Here is a 16,248-nt window from a genome sequence, read left to right on the forward strand (position 1 = left end):
AAACGAATTAAGTACAATAGTGAAACCTTGGCCTTTTAGGGGATGGGCATTAGATTTGATTGGAGAAATTCACCCCAAGTCGTCTAAAGGTCAAAGGTACATATTAGTAGGAATAGACTATTTCACGAAATGGGTCGAAGCAATACCACTGGCGAATGTGGATCAAGAGGCCGTGATTGAGTTTATTCAGAAACATATTATATATAGGTTTGGAATCCCAGAAAGTATAACAACTGATCAAGGATCAGTCTTTACTGGACGAAAAATGCAAGACTTTGCCAAAGAAATAGGTTTCAAGTTATTTACTTCTACACCTTACTATGCTCAAGCAAATGGACAAGTTGAAGCAGCAAACAAAATAATAATTGGCCTTATTAAAAAACATGTGGGAAAGAAACCCAAGAATTGGCATAAGACTTTGGACCAAGCACTTTGGGCTTGTCGAACATCTCCAAAAGAAGCTACAAACACAACTCCTTTCCAGTTGACGTTTGGACATGATGCAGTACTTCCAATCAAGATATATTTGCAATCAGTAAGGATACAAAGACAAGCAGATATTCCTCCCAACGTATACTGGGAGTTAATGATGAATGAGTTGGTAGATTTGGATGAGGACAGACTTCGAGCGCTGGAAATGATAAAAAGACAAAAGGAAAGAGTGTCCAGAGCATACAACAAAAAGGTGAAAGGTAAAACATTTATTAATAATGACCTAGTTTGGAAAGTTATCTTACCTATAGATCAAAAGAATCAGGCACTTGGTAAATGGTCCCCACACTGGGAAGGACCCTTTCGAATCTTAAAGGTATTTTCGATCAATGCTTACGAAATTGAAGAGTTGGCAGAAGATCGTAGGATCTTGAGAGTAAACGGGAAATATTTGAAGAGATATAAACCAAGCATGTACGAAGTAAAGATTGCAAAAACGTAGACATTCAGGGTACTACGAAAGCCAAAATGGTCAGGCATGTATCAAAACATATGCGTTGCATTGATCAAAATGGCTTTACAATCAGAATGGGTTGATAAACTAAAGGAAAAGAGTCAAAGAAAACACCAAAATATTTTCATTCAAACACAGAAGTACATGCATTACAAAAAGGATCCAAAGAACATGATCTAGAAACTTCTGAGATTACAAAAAGAAAGCATAAAAACCTAAGGCAAACACTTGCTAATTAATCCTTTGGTCTAAGCCCTCCAAGGACAGCACAGGCAAGCTTACGGCTTCGAACATGTCTATGGATCCAGAATTGCGCATCCTCCTCACTACACCTTTCTTAAGGAAAATGTAAGAGAGGAGTCTCCCATAGGGAAGACAGGTCACAGTCCCTTGACGTGTGACACCTATGGAAACAGCCTTAACAAGTCCTTTGAAAATCATCAAAGGTAAGTTAATCTTCTTCCCTCGAAGACCACAGATAATAAACTCCAAATCTTCAACCATGATGCTGTTTTCATCAAGCCTCCGAGGATGGAAGTTACCCACAAGCATTTGATGCTAGATCCTGATAACCTTGGCACTGAAGGGGTCGTTGTCCATGAGAGTCCTCAACATGAGATGAGTTGTCATGTTGAAGCTGTTATCATCAAAAGTTTCCCCAGAATTATTGCATCTCATTAGGTTGGCAATGGTGGTGGGAGTGATGCTGATATGAGCATGTCGAACCTCAGAAACAATGGTGGTCCTACCTTCAGGATCTATGCATAGAGACGCAAACATCCAGAAATCTGCCAACATGTTGGGGTAGACAGGACCCTCCAGGATTTCTTCAAAGTAGAAGTCCAGTTCTTGGTTGACAAAGAGGTTTTCGAGGCTGATGAAGTTGTTATCAAGTTCATCTTCAGAAAGTTTGAATTCTTTCTTGATAAGAGCTTTTATGTTGTTGAAAGAAAGAGGTGCAGCCATTTCAGAAAAAGGGTTTGGAGAAAGAAGTTGGTTTTTCTTTTCTGTTGTTAGTATGTGAGAAAGCACAGGAATGAAGAAATGAAAGTAATATTAGACCCTTTATATAGACCTGGGATACTGAAGGTTGGTTTAAAATGCTGATGATTGATTAGACTGCATTTGGTTTTCCAAAAAGGGAGTTAAGGCTTCCGCCGTTTCCCGCCCTTGGAAGTTGAGAAGTAATCATGAAACTGACGCACGCACGTCTCAAATAGACGTTTTGAAGAGAGTGACGTCACTGTTTAATAATGATTATGGCTAGAGAAGTGGAAACGTCAAGTCTAAAGGCAAGGATGCTGCGAAGGATGGTCAGGGTCTACATGTTGCATTAAATAAAATCACTGTGGGAAATCTAAAGATATATTCTGGCAGAACTTGAAAGATTTGCTAAAATATAGTGCTTGCGAATATTAGAAACATAGACGGAATGAAAATAGAAGTCAAGCATACAGATAGATGTTTCTACAAAAAGTTCGATTACAAAACGAAAATGCAACAAAATACAGGATTGGAAACAGCTAGTTAAAATCCTCAGGGAGGCTATTTTTGATCTTCAAATATTGAGTTTCCCACGAAGACATACGAAGCTCAAGTAACGCCCGATGTTTCTTCAATCTTTCAATCTCTGGCACTAATTTCTGCGCAGTTTCGAAATGTTTAATTCCCGATTGCACCACTTCGAGCAAATTCTGTTGGTTGGCTTTTTGTATGGCTGCCTGACAATTTTTCAGCTTCCTTTATCTTTTCTTCGAGGGCCTTTATCTCTTGCTTCCAGGAGTTGATGTTCTTCTCGTAATCATCAAAAGCCTTCTGATTTTCTGAATGTTTAAGCTTGAGGGCCTCACCTTGTTTCGTTGCATCCACAGCAGAATTCCATGAAGAGTCATGAGAGGCCATTTTCTCAGATAGCTCCTTTTCGACATTTTGCTTTCGAAGAATGTTGGCCTGGAGCTGTTCAACTAGAGAACCTAGCAAAACAATTATCTCTGAAACTTCTTTTGAGACTTGAAACAAATCCACTTTCTTTAAGAGTTGATTTAAGTTGTGACTCTTAATAGGTTCCCGGCTAAGAACATCCACGAGATTGACCCCAAAGAACTTTTCTTTTATCTGTCGAAGGAGGTTGGGAATGTCTTCCTTGTCGCCAGATTCTATAACGACAGCTGGAGAGACATCAAGTTCTGAAGGCGAAGAAGTATTCACATTCATAATGGCCTTTAGAAAACTAAGAGGATCCGTTTGCTTAAGCTGTTCCAGTTCCAAAGGAGTAGGCTTCGCAGGGGCAGGCTTCGAAGTTGTCCCAGGAGTGGTTTCTGTGTCTAGGGCTGAAGTTTCTTGAGGATTGTGTTTTTCTGGTTTAGAAATTTCCTCCATAGCATCTTGTTCCGATGCAGTGTCTTCGCTGTCATGTGGTTGTGGATTCACATTGTCGCTGCCTGAGAATGGATGATCTTCTTCCAAATTCTTGTCTTGATGAGTAGGTGGGGATTCGTCAGTAGATTGGCTTTCTTCGACTGGTTCATTAGGCAATATGGTGGTGAGTGGCCTAGCATCTTCGAAGACTGGTGAGAGAACATGAGTTTTGTTTTGAGAGATATCTGTGTTAAACAAACCAGAATTAGTCGTAAGGATAAGGCTTTGAGGAGTTTATCGACGGAAGTGAAAGAGTTACGATTACCGTGAAGTTTATCAACATTAATAGTGAGGTCATGAACCTTAAGACCTGAAGTGGCAGTGCCAGCATCATCCTGCAATAACAAGGTAAGATGTCGGTTTAACCATTTAGTTAAAATTACAAGATAGTATGTGGGTTGAAACCCAAATACCTTGGTTGGGATATTGTCTGGACTTGAATTATGGCTTTCGACAACGAAAGCATTACTGGCGGTTTTCAGAGGAGATTCTTCAGAAGATGCCTTGTCGCTAGGAGAAGCAACTTTGGAGGAACTTACCCCTTTCTCTTTTCCTGAAGGGGTAACAGCTTTTTGTCTATTTCTATGTCCTTGTCTGGTACGAGGAGGAGATTTATCTTCATCATCTGAGACAACTGTTGAAGAGACTTTCCGTTTCGAACCTGTTGGGGGTTTCGAGCTCTGGAAAATATATATATTAAGCAAAATGAGTACTGCTCACAGATTATACAAGATTAAGAATATAAAGTGGGTATGTACCGTGGGCTTCTTGTCAGTAACAATGGAGTCACTCTCACTTGGTTTGTTGCTTTTAGATGCCCCAGAATTCTTTTGGGTAGGAGCTTCTTTAATCTTCCTCCTTCGAGCAACAACTGTAGTTGAAACTGAAATCAGTATATCAGCAAAGAAAAGAAAAGTCAGTCGAAAAATTGTCTGAATCCAAACTTACCCCTTTCTCTTTTCCTGAAGGGGTAACAGCTTTTTGTCTCTTTCTCTTTCTATGACTGCAGCCTCACGAACGGTCCGACTAAGATCATCAGGCCTGTAGATAGTTTCGAAGAATTTTTGAAAAGCTTGGATTTCTTTAATATGAGTCGAAGTACCTTTGTGAAAATTCTCCTGCACATCAGCAAAAGCTGCAGTTAGTTCTCGAGTAAGACTATCGGCATCAAAGATTTGAGAAGTATAGTAATCCGTCCACCACTGGTGAAAGTCTGGTGTAGAATAAAAAGCAGGTTCGAAAGGAATAGGAGAAAGATTGGTGACGCCAACGTATTTGTTGATTTTTGATTCACATTCTTTTTCAGTCAGGTACAAGGTATGGAAACACATATGGTTCCTTTTCTCATATAAACACTTGGGTTTTACTTGAACCAACCCAAACTGTCTCGAAACCATATTTGGTTGGTAGCATACAAGGACACATTGACCTTTTGATGGTCGAAGGCGATGAGAAAACAACCTTGGGGTCAGAAAGGCCTCCCAAATTTCCATAGACTCAGTTTGTTGATCCTGAGATGTTGATGGGAACCTTCGAGTAAACCATTCAGGACCAATTGTTCTGTGTACGAACGGAGCCATAGAAGGATCGAACTGATTGCGCTGGGCGAACATCATTGTATATGCTAGAAAATGTTCACGAAGCTTCCCAGTTTCTTCTTTTGGAGTTAGGTAAGCCAACCTGGTTCCTTCTATAGTTCGATTCTTAATTTTGTTATCTTCTTCGTTGACATTGCCTCGAAAAGGAAGATGAGTTTTGAACGTAGCATTAAGCCACAGTTGCAGTAGCCAGAAAGGACCAGTAAAAAGCAGAGTGCCAGTTTTGTAGTTTTTGGTAAGGTTCGAGGCTTCGCTAAGATTTTCATAAAGAGATCCTAAAAGTAACTGGCTTAGGTTGAGCTTTTTTCCAGCATGTAGCTGATTAGCCATGCAAAGGTATCTCTTTGCGACCTGTATGGATCTTGAGCAGAAGGCACATCATGAGAGCCATAATGCCAAGAAAGCAATATGTTCTTCATCAGAAACTTCTTCTTGCGTTTTGTCATGGTGCTTCTGGATGAATGCAGTGTAAGTAACTGTTGATTCATTAAAACCAATAGTATCAGTATCCATCTCATTGGGATCGAAGGTTTCCCCGGTTGGTCGAAGTCCTGTAATAGCAGCTATATCAAAGAGAGTGGGGGTAACCATCCCACATGGGAGATGGAAAGTGTTGTGAGAAGCATCCCAAAAGTGAACCGCTGCTACTAACATGGGTTGGTTATATTCTAAGCCTGTTTTTGACAGTTGAATCAAATCATATATGCCTAACGATTTCCAGAAAGATCCTTTCGTTCTCTATACTTTTTCTAACTAGGCATAGTACAAATCAGGATCTTTGGCTAAAGGGATTGACCTAAACACTTTTACAAAGTTGGTCATATAGTTTAACCTAATTTTCGCCAAAGCCAAAGGGGTCACAGTTGAAGTTTCTTCAGTATTAGCAGATTCTCCTAAGGGGGAACGACCATCTTCATCTATCTTAATCTTACTAACTAAGGGTCTAGTTTTGTAATAAGCGGGGAAGAATCTGTTCATAGATGAATTGTTTTCACCTGGTAACGGACCCATAAAAGCAAGAGGTTTTCCAGAAAGTTCAAAGGGAATGATTACCTGGGAAGCGTAAATAGCGCGCACTTCAGCGGTATTAGGGTTTGGAATGTGTTCTTGTTCCCCAGACCGCGTTGTTGTTTGGAGCTTCAGAACAGGTTGAAGAACATTTGAAGATGAAGCCATGGAGAGGTTTTGATTGGAAAAGTAAGCTTTTTTGAAAGGGTTGAGAGTGTTTTTTTTCTTTTGAAGAGGATGAAGAAGTAGGAATGAAAAGTTGTATAAAAGTGCAAAGCCAAGTATTTAAAGGTTTAACGGAAACCCTTTTTAAATCTTTTTGGGTAAAAACCAAGGGACACGTGGCGGCTAGTGATTTAATCCAACGGCGGTCGAATAAATTAGCTTTACTCCTAGTATGTAGGAGTAATGATCAAGAAGTAAGGTCAAAAACGTGGGAATGTAAGTTATGAGAAGACATCTTTGAAAATGACAAGACATTTTGGAAACAGGGTCAGCAATGATTATGACGTTAGTCAGCAATCTTGGAACTTTCAAAGATCAATAAGAGACGAAATCTTATGATGGCAAGAAACGCCTATTTCTCTTGATTTTCGAAACAGGCATTTATTGGGGGCAATTTGTTAGCTGAAGATTTCGTTTTACAAATTTGGTTCTTCGAAGAAGTAAAAATTCGAAGGAAAGATGGTTACTGATGACCATCCCTTAAAAATAAAAGAATGGCTCCTGATGGCCATGCTTCGAGAATGAAGACTTCTAAGTTCGTTATGAAGATAATGAATACTGAAGCTAGTAGAAGTGTATGTCTTCGAGGACTTAGACAAAACTTATGAAATATGTTCAAGTATTACTACTTAGCGTGTTTTCGTAGTGTTTTTAAATACACTGCCACGCATCGAAGAAGGACTCAGGCGGGAAGATTTGAAATTCGAAGACGGTTTCGTAACTGTCTAAATAACAGATGGCGTCCCTGGAGTTCTTATAAGAAACATGGCATTAGATTAGCGTAGGGCCGTTAAGGTCGAAATTAGTATAAATAGGAGTCTTAATGTTAGGATTCTGTGTGTTCATTTTGTACAAATCACTCACATATTACTCAAGTATCAAGTGTTAAGAGAAAGAGTTCGCTGAGAAAATGTACGTATGACACCACCATTTTAATACATGTGTATTCCCTTTCGTTTTCAAATATCTTTCAGTATTATTGCATTTCATTTACTTCTTGCCATTTACATTTCTGTATTTTTACTTTCATGTCATTTACTTTTGAAGTATTTAATATTCCTGCATTTTAGGATTCTTTGCACTTTAACAATACTTTCGTTTCATATGTTATTTTACTTATCCTTTCACTGAAATTATACTTACGTATAACCAAGTGATTGTCAGGATTACTCGTTTTATTCGAAACAATTCTTATTAGCGAAGACGAATCATGACTATGGTTCGAATGACCATTGATAACAATCTTTTTGACTATGTGTCCTAGGATCAATCTAGTCGATCCTGCGAGTAACCAAATCATATTTATTATAGTTTGGAAGACTAGCGGTTGTTTACTGGAAATCACCGTAAACAACAGCCGACTCAGACGATGAAGATAAATCTCCTCCTCGCACCAGACAAACGATAAAGAAAAAGCAAAAAGTTGCTACCCCTTCAGCCAAAGGAAAGGGATCTGGGACTTCGAAGCTCACCTCTTCGAGTGACAAGGTGTCTTCCGAGGACTCACCCTTGAAGGCCGCTAGCACTATCCCCATTATGGAGAGTCATAACTCCAGTCCAGACAACATTCCGACCAAGGTATTTTGGGTTTCATCATTTAATCATTTTTTACATTCTAATTCTAATGATTAAGCTCACATTTTTACCTTGTAAATGTAGGATGATGCTGGTACCACTACTTCTGATCTCAAAGCCTCAAGTTTACACATTGACCTTTACAAACTTCGAGGTAAATATCTGCTCTTTCGGATGACAGATGAATTTTCTGCCTTTTCGTTTTAATCGATCCTGACTGTCCATCACAGGTGTTTCTCAACACGAATCTCATGTGCTTTCTCCCGTTCTCAAAGACAATCAACCTCTTGCAACCATCATTCCGACTGCGTCTACTGAAGAAAGCCATTCAAATGATAAGTCTCCACCCACTCATCAAGATGAAACTATGGAGGAAAATCCACAATGTTCGAATAGTGGTAACGTAGTTGGACAACCAACTGGCAGCGAAGACACTATATCTGAACAGGATGCTGCAGAAGAAACTTCCAAACTGGCTACAGCTGGTTCTAATGAAATTTCGAACCTTGGAACTACGGTCAGTCCTGTGACTACTTCGAAGCAAGCTCTTGCGATGCCTACTCCCTCAAAACTAGAGCAACTCAAGAAGACTGATCCTGTAAGCTTCCTCAAGACCATGATGAGTATCGATAGTGCTTCGTCTCTTGGGACTTCTTCGACTGTCTTGGCAGGTACTGGTGACAAGGATGATATTACTAAACTCCTTCATCAGATAAGAGAGAGGTTCTTTGAAACCAACCTCGTCGAAGCTCTCAGCAAGGATTCCACCAAATATTATGGCCTAAACAACCTTCTGAAGAAAGTGGATTTACTTCTTGTTCCAGTGGAAATCTCAGAAGTCATTGTTTTATTGAGTTCTCTGATTGAACAACTCCAATCGAATCTCCTTCGAAAACGGGATATTGACGGACAACTCACAGCAAAAATGACTTCTCACAGTTCTTCATGGGAAGCTGCTAACGATGCAACGAAGAGGGTTGAAACCCCTAAGCTCGAGCGTTCGAAGAACCAACGAGATTATGAAGAGTGTGAGACAAACATCAAATCCTGGAAAAAATAAATTGAGAAACTCAAAGGGGAGATAAAGGATGCCCAGTCTCGTCAGGTAGAAATCCAAAAAACCAATCAAGATGAATTAACTGAGGTGGCACAGTCAGGGATTCAACACTTCGAGACGGCATAGCAGCTAGTGCCAGATATCGAAGAACCGAAAAGACAACAGGCATTGATCGAACGTCATATGTCCTTATGGGAGATCCAGTATTCGAAGATAAAAGATAACCTTCCCAAAGATTTTAATTAGTTGCTTCGAACCTTGTACTCTTTTTTGTGCTGCGTACTTATCTTGTTTTGTAATTAAATTTCTCCAAGAATATATATATATATGCAACTTTATCTTTCAATCTCCCCACATATTTTATTTTGCAATTATCACAAGTAATGTCTTAGCAATTCTCTAAAACTTGCCAAAATATACTTTTTCCACTGTCACAGTAATTTTAATAAATGTAACCACGTGACATGATTATCCTTCGCAGCCCTTTGAGCCTAGACTTGACGTTTCTACTACCCTTAGTCGTAACCATCATTGAAAGCTGACGTCACCTTTTCCAAAACGCCTATTTGAGACGTGCGTGCATCAGTTCTCATCATGATTATATTTCAACTTCCAAGGGAGGGAAACGGCGGAAGCCATAACTTCTCTTTGGAATACTAAACGCAGTCCAATCAATCATTAAAACTAACGGTTCCTCTACTGCCAACTTATTCTATATAAAGGGTTGGTATTCCACTTCTTCCTTCACACTTGCTTCAAACTCTTTGCCCCAAAAATTCGTTCCTTCTTGCATTCTCTCAAACACAGAATCAGACAAAACCTTTTCCATCTCTTCTTCTCCAAATGGCACTACCCCTAACTCATGCTAACACCAGGGCTTGCATGAAGAAAGAATTCAAACTTTCTGAAGAAGAGCTTGATGAAAACTTCATAAGTCTTAGCGCTCTCTTTGCTAACCAAGATCTTGAGTTTTACTATGAAATCCTGGAGGGATATGTTTATCCCAATATGTTAGCGGACTTTTGGATGTTTGCGTCTCTGCGCATAGATCCGGAAGGCAGAACCACTATCGTTTCTGAGGTTCAAAGGGCCCATATCACTATCACTCCCTCCACCATCTCCAACCTGCTGAGATGCAATAACTCTGGAGAAACTTTTGATGACAATACCTTCAACATGACCACCCATCTTATGTTGAGGACTTTCATGGACAATGATCCTTTCAGCGCCAAGGTCATCAGGGTTTGGCATCAACTCCTCGTGGGCAACTTTCGTCCACGAAACCATGATCAAAGTAGCATCATGGTGGAGGATTTAGAGTTTATACTCTGTGCCCTCCGTGGGAAGAAAATCAACTTTCCTCTGATGATCTTCAAAGGACTTGTTGAAGCAGTTTCCATGGCTGCTGCTCGACAAGGTGTGGTAACATGTCTTCCATATGGAAGACTCTTGTCCTACATGTTCCTTAAAAAGGGAATAGTAAGAAGGATGTGTAGATCTGGATCCTTGGACATTTTCGAGGCGAAAAGCCTGCCCCTGCTGTCCCTAGAGGATTTAGATCAAAGGATCAACTAGGAGGTGGGTTGTTTTAGGCTTCTTATTTTGTATTTTATAATCCTTAATGTTCTTAGGAACCACCTTCTATGTAACGAATGTACTTCTTTGATATTAATGAAAAATATTTTGGCATTTCTTTGGCTTCTTACTGTACTTACCATTCATGTTTGTTTGAACATACAGCCATTTTGGTGTTAGTTCCACCATTTTGGCCTACGCAACGTACTTCGAATATCTACGTTTTTGCAAGAATCTTTACTTCATGCATGCTTGGTTTGTATCTTTTCAGATACTTCCCATTTACCCTTAAAATCCTACGATCTTCTGCCAATTCTTCTATTTCATAAGCGTTATTTGAAAACACTTTCAAGATTCGAAAGGGTCCCTCCCAATGTGGGGACCATTTACCAAGTGCTTGATTCTTTCGATCTATAGGTAAAATAGCTTTCCAAACTAAGTCATTACTAATAAACGTTTTACCTTTCACCTTTTTATTGTATGCTCTGGACACTCTTTCTTTCTGTCTTTTTATCATCTCCAATGCTCGAAGTCTGTCTTCGTCCAAATCTACTAATTCATTCATCATCAATTCCCAGTAAGTGTTTGGAGGAATTTCTGCTTGCCTTTGGATTCTGACTGATTGCAAGTATATTTCGACTGGGAGTACTGCATCATGTCCAAACGTCAATTGGAAAGGCGTTGTGTTTGTAGCTTCTTTTGGCGATGTTCGACAAGCCCAAAGTTCTTGGTCCAAAGTCTTATGCCAGTTCTTGGGCTTTCTCCCTACATGTTTCTTTATGAGACCAATTATTATTTTATTTGCTGCTTCGACTTGTCCATTTTCCTGAGCATAGTAAGGTGTAGAGGTAAATAATTTGAACCCCATTTCTTTGGCGAAGTCTTGCATCTTTCGCCCAGTGAACACTGATCCTTGATCTATGGTTATACTTTCTGGGATTCCAAATCTATATATGATGTGTTTTTGAATAAACTCAATTACAGCCTCCTGATCCACATTCGCAAGTGGTATCGCTTCGACCCATTTTGTGAAGTAGTCTATTCCTACCAAAATGTACCTTTGACCTCTAGAAGACTTGGGGTGAATTTCTCCAATTAAGTCTAATGCCCAACCTCTGAAAGGCCATGGTTTTATTATTGAACTTAACTCATTTGCAGGGGCATGTTGAATACCTGCATGCTCTTGACATTCTTGACAACCTTTTGCAAACTCTATGCAATCTTTCAACATAGAGGGCCAATACATTCCATAACAAAATAAAAGCCATTTCATTTTGTGCCCTGCCTGGTGTGCACCACATGCACCGCTATGCACGTTTGAAAGAGCCAAATATGCTTCCGCTTCGCCTAGACACTTTAATAAAACTCCTTCGGGGGTTTTCTTAAACAATTCATTTCCCATTAAGAAGTATGATAAGGCTCGATATTTTACCTTTCTATCTGTTTCTGTCGAAGGATCTTTCAAATAATTCACAATTGGACTTCTCCAGTTTGTGTCTGCCAAGGAGTCTACATTCAAAACTTCAAACTCTTGTTTGTTGGCAAAACCTAATTGTGAGTTCTCCAAGTCACTTGGGGAGAGCCTGGTAGCCATCGCCTTGCCTCTTACTTCGATCAGTTCTTCTAGTTTCTCTTTTGATACCCTGTATCCTGAAGCTAACTGTGCCAAATCATTCGATTCTTGATTTTTCAACCTGGAAACGTGATTTAGATCCACATACTCGAATTTTTTGAGCAGCCTATTTGCTATGACAAAATACATGATCAGATTTTCTTTGATACACTTGTATTCTTTCTTCAACTGCTTAATCACTAGTTCAGAGTCTCCTTTAATTTCGACTCTGGTTGCCCCCAATTCTAACAAAGCCTCAAGTCCAGCAATCAGTGCTTCGTATTCAGCTTCGTTGTTGGAGCATAAGGGACCTTCGATCTTATACTTGAGCTTTGTTGGAATTCCATCAGGAGAAATTATTAGTATTCCAACGCCAGTTCCTTCCTTATGGGTTGAACCATCGAAGTATAGCTTCCAAGGCTTCAATTCTACGTATTGTTGAGGGCTTTCAACCACTGCATGGTCAACAATGAAATCCAATACGATTTGACCTTTCATTGCTTTAAGGGGTTGAAATATCAAAGAGTACTCAGTAAGGGCCGACGCCCATTTGCCAATTCGACTATGCAATATAGGCTTTGATAGCATGTGTTTAATCACATCACAATGAGACGAAACATAAACATCAACTGGCTTTATATAATACTTTAGTTTGATACAAGAGAAATATAGACAAAGGCAGAGTTTTTCTATTGCACTATACCTAGTCTCTGCATCATTGAGTACCCTACTTAAGTAATAAATGGCTCTTTCGATGCCATTATCATCTTCTTGAGCTAACATGCTACCTATTGTATTATCTGACGCTGAAATATACAGGCGCATGTGTTTCTTCCCATTTGGGGGAGATAAGATTGGTGGATGCATCAAGTATTGCTTTATCTTCTCGAAAGCTTCTTGATGTTCAGCACTCCATTCGAACTTTCCTTGCTTCATTCGAAGTAGTGGAGAGAATGCTTGCGGGCGTCCACTCAAGTTGGAAATGAATCTTCTCAAGAAGTTTATCTTCCCCAGTAAAGACTGTAATTCTTTCTTCGTGGATGGAGGCTTCGTTTCCATAATAGCCTTTGTTTTATTTTGATTAATTTCTATTCCCTTTTTGTGGACCACGAAACCTAAGAAATCTCCAGCCTGCACAAAGAAAGCACATTTAAGGGGGTTCATCTTCAAGCCATGTTTTCTCATTCTTTCGAACGATTGGCTCAGATGGTCAAGATGACTGTTATCCGAAATAGATTTCACCATAATGTCATCTATGTATACTTGCATGAAAGTTTCTATAAAATCATGGAATATAGAATTCATTGCTCTTTGATAAGTTGCCCCAGCATTTTTTAGACCAAAAGGCATTACAACCCATTCATAGGTGCCTATGGCCCCTGGGCAGCGAAAATCTGTTTTAGACACATCTTCTTCTGCAATGAAGATTTGGTTATACCCAAAATATCCATCCAACATGCTTATACTCGAAGCCTGCGGCTGAATCCACTAACATTTCTGCCACAGGCATGGGATATTCATCTTTAGGCGTTGCTGCGTTAAGTTCACGAAAATTTATACATACTCTTAATGAACCGTTCTTTTTAATAACCGGTACAATATTAGCAATCCATTCGACATACCTCGTGGTTCTGATGAACTTGCATCGTAGAAAACTTTCGACCTCGGCTTTGATCTTCGAATGAATTTCTGGTGCGAACCTCCTAGGAGTTTGCTTGATGGGCTATTTTCCTTCCTTTATGGGCAGCTATAATTCGACCAAATCTCGCCCCAAACCAGGCATCTCGTCGTAGTCCTTTACAAAGCAATCTTTGTTCTCCTTCAACAACGCAATGACTTTTTCCTTCAGCGTTGGCGCCAGTTTTGCACTGATGTATGTTACCCTCTTCTGATCTCCATCTCCGAGATTTACTTCTTCGAGTGGATCTTGGGCTAACATTTTGATATTTGCCCCCATTGGGTCTTTCTCGAATCCCAAAGGCTCTTCGTCGTAGATTGCATCCAGTCTTTGACTTATCTCTTCCCTTGAGATCTCTTTGGTTTGAACTGGATCTTCGAGGGATTGGGGGGTAGGATGTATTCCAGAATCCCTCGTTTCTGCTTCTCTTTGAACCGTACTTATTGTCATGTGTGATAACTCGGCTTCGAGAGCCGTGTTTCTTTTATTCTCGGCTATATAAGCCGAAATATTTTCGAAAAAAGATGCTTCAGACATGATCAACGTCGTCGTCCCAGCCTGTTGGCCGTATTGTTGGTGAATGCTCCGTTGGTGGGATATCTTCTGGACTGTCCATTATCTCTCTATTCCATTGGAATCCATTAGGATGTAAAGACAAATAGTATAGAGCATTTCTGTTTGGAGTGTATATATCCTCAGCAGCATGACAAGGTCCTAGGTTCGCCAGATTCCTGTCGAAACTCGTTTTATTGACCTGATTGACCTCCGCCATGTAGTAACTTTGATCTCCTTCGATGTTCTCTACTATGCCATCTTCTCTCCAAATGGTTAGTCTTTGATGCATCGTCGAAGGCACAGCCGCCACTCCATGGATCCACTCTCTTCCAAGCAAAAGATTGTAATTAGCCTTTGCTGGTATCACCATGAACATCGTTGGCCTGGTGACGGAACCCACAGTTAAATTCACTTGAATTACTCCTAAAGTTTTCCCTATCTAGCCTTCATAGTTGGACAGAACCATGTTATGTGGTCTTATATCAGTATCGAACATGCCAATTCTCTTCAACATATATTGGGGCATTAGGTTCACTGCTGCTCCCCCATCCACTAAGACTTTGTTAATGCCAACATTCTCAATCTTGGCTCTTATATAGAGTGGTTTCAAATGATTCCTCATACCTTCATCAGGCCTTTCGAAGAAAGCGTTCTGCTCTTCGACTGCCCCATTGTTCAGCACATAGTAACACACAGGTCTGTGTCTTGTCATCTCTTCCTCATCAGCTTCCTCACAATCTTCGACTTCTGTTTCTTGGTTATACTCATGAGGGAGTACTGACACAACATTGCAATTGAGATTTATAGACGATACTCCGTCTGAGTCGAAGTCATTCGTCAGCCTATCGTCTTCCTTCCAAGGGCTGGAATGCATCTTTTCTTCTTCTTTCTCATTTTCAGAATCGAACAACTTACGCTCCACTGGAGGTTTACTTTCCTTGCCCCCTGCATTGGGATCTGATTGCTACTTGATTCTCCAGTCTCCCTTGGTTTGTATTCCCTTTGGGCTTTCTTCATCCTCTGGTGCCTTCTCCATTGGGATCTGGACATAGGATTTTTGCCTTTGTAGTTTTCCAACCTGTACATCTCTCGATTGGAAATCTGGAATTGCTTCATATATGCCATTGCATTTCTTCCTCCTTGGTCCCAACTTCGCCATTTGTTGGCTCTGGTACCAGCTTGCATCCATCTGTCCCTGGGTATGTCTGCAGGAACTTTGAATGTGACCCTTCGAGCTCTAGGGTGTGGGCTCTCAGGCCTCCTTGATGGGGTCCGGTTGTCGAACCCATACAAGTTAGGATGAAGTCCCTGAGTCTCCAGACCCATATAAAGATACACTCTTTCGAATGATCCTGCTAGCATTTCGTCATAGACTGCACCACATCTAGGGCATAGTGCAACTTCGGAGTTGTCGTTGTGACACCTGACCAAGAAACCAACCAAGCTTTCTTCAGACCATGGGTATACTTTCAGCAGCAAGTTTCCTCCTCTCCAAGGTTGCTCCATTCTTTCTCGCACGGCCCTCTCGAAATTGGCTTGAACCCTTCGATTTGTCATAACTGAACATCTTGGGCACATCAGCCTTTTCCACCATTTTTCACATGGCAATCCCAGAGATAATCCTTCAGACTGTTTCCCCTTGGCGGGATTTCAATGATTCCTTTCTCCCTTATCAGCCATTTTTATAGTTCTTCTATTTCAGATAAAGGGCGTCTAACATTGACCATGTTAACACCTGCCGGAGGAACCTCAGAAATTCGTATATTCTGAAGCTTTACTGTGAGGTCTTCAGTGGCCTCACTTGTTTTTCCTTTCAGATCTTCAGTCATTTCAGCATCAAAGATCCTTCAACATCGGTATTGAAGATCGAATTGGCATTTAGGCTTTCAGTAGCCTGCTTTCCACCTGCAATTATCTCCGATTCAGCAGCTTCAACTTCAGATACTTCCACCATGTTGACGTCAAGTGGTTCACACAAGTTAGTGTCAACCACATTCAAAG

The sequence above is a fragment of the Vicia villosa genome, linkage group LG2, assembly GCF_029867415.1.
Source record: "Vicia villosa cultivar HV-30 ecotype Madison, WI linkage group LG2, Vvil1.0, whole genome shotgun sequence".
NCBI lineage: Eukaryota > Viridiplantae > Streptophyta > Magnoliopsida > Fabales > Fabaceae > Vicia > Vicia villosa.